The sequence below is a fragment of the Salvelinus sp. IW2-2015 genome, unplaced genomic scaffold (assembly GCF_002910315.2).
Source record: "Salvelinus sp. IW2-2015 unplaced genomic scaffold, ASM291031v2 Un_scaffold3851, whole genome shotgun sequence".
In the NCBI taxonomy this organism is placed as follows: domain Eukaryota; kingdom Metazoa; phylum Chordata; class Actinopteri; order Salmoniformes; family Salmonidae; genus Salvelinus; species Salvelinus sp. IW2-2015.
Genome location: NW_019945125.1, coordinates 46,614 through 48,617, shown reverse-complemented (window position 1 = coordinate 48,617; position 2,004 = coordinate 46,614). Strand labels below are relative to the sequence as shown.

The 2,004-nt window shown below is 45.6% G+C and overlaps 1 pseudogene; it reads right to left on the bottom strand.

Moving 5' to 3' along the window:
- The window catches only part of LOC112076575 (DNA (cytosine-5)-methyltransferase 3A-like), a 40,981-nt pseudogene that overhangs the window by 13,934 nt on the left and 25,043 nt on the right, over positions 1–2,004 (bottom strand).

The following is a 2,004-nucleotide window of genomic DNA, read 5'->3' as shown; positions in this document are numbered from 1 at the left end:
AGGTCAAGGTCAGGGGTTACCTCTCCATCTCAGTATAGTTAGGTCAGGGGTCCAGGAGTTACCTCTCCATCTCAGTATAGTTAGGTCGGTCAGGGGTTACCTTTCCATCTCAGTATAGTAGTCAGGGGTCAGGGGTTACTCCCATCTCAGTATAGTTGAAGGGGTCAGGGGTTACCTTTCCACTCAGTATAGTTAGTCAGGGGTTACCTTCCATCTCAGTATACGTTAGATCAGGGGTTCAGGTACCTCTCCTCTCAGTATAGTTAGTCGGTCAGGGGTTACCTCTCCATCTCAGTAATAGTTAGGTCAGGGGTCAGGGTTACCTCTCCATCTCAGTATAGTTAGTCAGGGTCAGGGGTTACTCTCCCCATCTCAGTATAGTTAGGTCAGGGTCAGGGTTACTTCCATCTCCGTATAGTTAGGTCAGGGGTCAGGGTTACCTCTCCATCTCAGTATAGTTAGGTCAGGGGTCAGGGGTTCCCTCTCCATCTCAGTATAGTTAGGTCAGGGTCAGGTTACCTCTCCATCTCAAGTATAGTTAGGTCAGGGGTTAGGGTTACTCTCCATCTCAGTATAGTTCGGTCACGGGTTACCCTCCATCTCAGTAGTTAGGTCAGGGTCAGGGGTTACCTTTCCCATCTCAGTATAGTTAGGTCAGGGGTCAGGGGTTACCTCCCCATATATGCGGTCAGTTATCAAGTTAGGTAGGGGTTACCTCTCCAATCTCAGTATAGTTAGTCAGGGGTCAGGGGTTACCTCTCCATCTCAGTATAGTTGTGGTCAGGGGGGGGGGGCGGGGGGTCCCAGGAGTTACCTTTTCCATCTCAGTATAGTTAGATCAGGGGTCAGGGGTTACCTCTCCATCTCAGTATAGTTAGGTCAGGGGTCAGGAGTTACCTTTCCATCTCAGTATAGTTAGGTCAGGGGTCAGGGGTTACCTTTCCATCTCAGTACACCAGAGTATGTCCTCCTTGTTGTCCATGTAAACAGGGAAGTGTTGATCCTTCCCCTGCTTCACTGAGTTAGAACGCGTTGTTATCGTGCGCACCTTCCCAAACTACAACAGATAAAGGGTTCTGTTCAGGAGGGGAATGTTACCCGGCCCAAATATAACCCAAAGAACAGAGATAGGACAGCACTCCAGTGAATAAACGTATTGCCTTATGAACGTTTTGGGGTTAGAGCCCTTCTTCAATGGCAATCATTGTCACAACAACCAGACCTTACAGGCAGGCATCATGATACATTCCCAGTCAGTACTGGCCCAATCAAGGGATCCCAGCAGAGAGAGCTGTGGGGGAAACATGACAATCAAATAAAGATATACTGAACAAAAATATTAACACAACATGCAAAAATGTCAATGATTTTACTGAGTTACAGTTGATATGAGGAAATCAGTCAATTGAAATAAAATCATTAGGCCCTAATCTATGTATTTCACATGACTGGGAATACAGATATGCATCTGTTGGTCACAGATACCTTTAAAAATCTCCTCACTGTATTTCTGTGCATTCAATTGCCATCGATAAAATGCAATTGTGTTCGTTGTCCGTCCATGACTGTTCATACCATAACCCCACCACCACCGTGGGGCACTCTGTTCACAACGTTGACATCAGCAAACCACTCGCAAACCACTCGACATCAGCAAACCACTCGGGGGCTGTGCGGTGTTCCTCAAGGTTCCGTTTTAGGACCACTATTGTTTTCACTATATATTTTACCTCTTGGGGATGTCATTCGAAAACATCATGTTAACTTTCACTGCTATGCGGATGACACACAGCTGTACATTTCAATGAAACATGGTGAAGCCCCAAAATTGCCCTTGCTAGAAGCCTGTGTTTCAGACATAAGGAAGTGGATGGCTGAAAACTTTCTACTTTTAAACTCGGACAAAACAGAGATGCTTGTTCTAGGTCCCAAGAAACAAAGATATATTCTGTTAAATCTGACAATTAATCTTGATGGTTGTAAAGTCGTCTCAAATAAAACTGT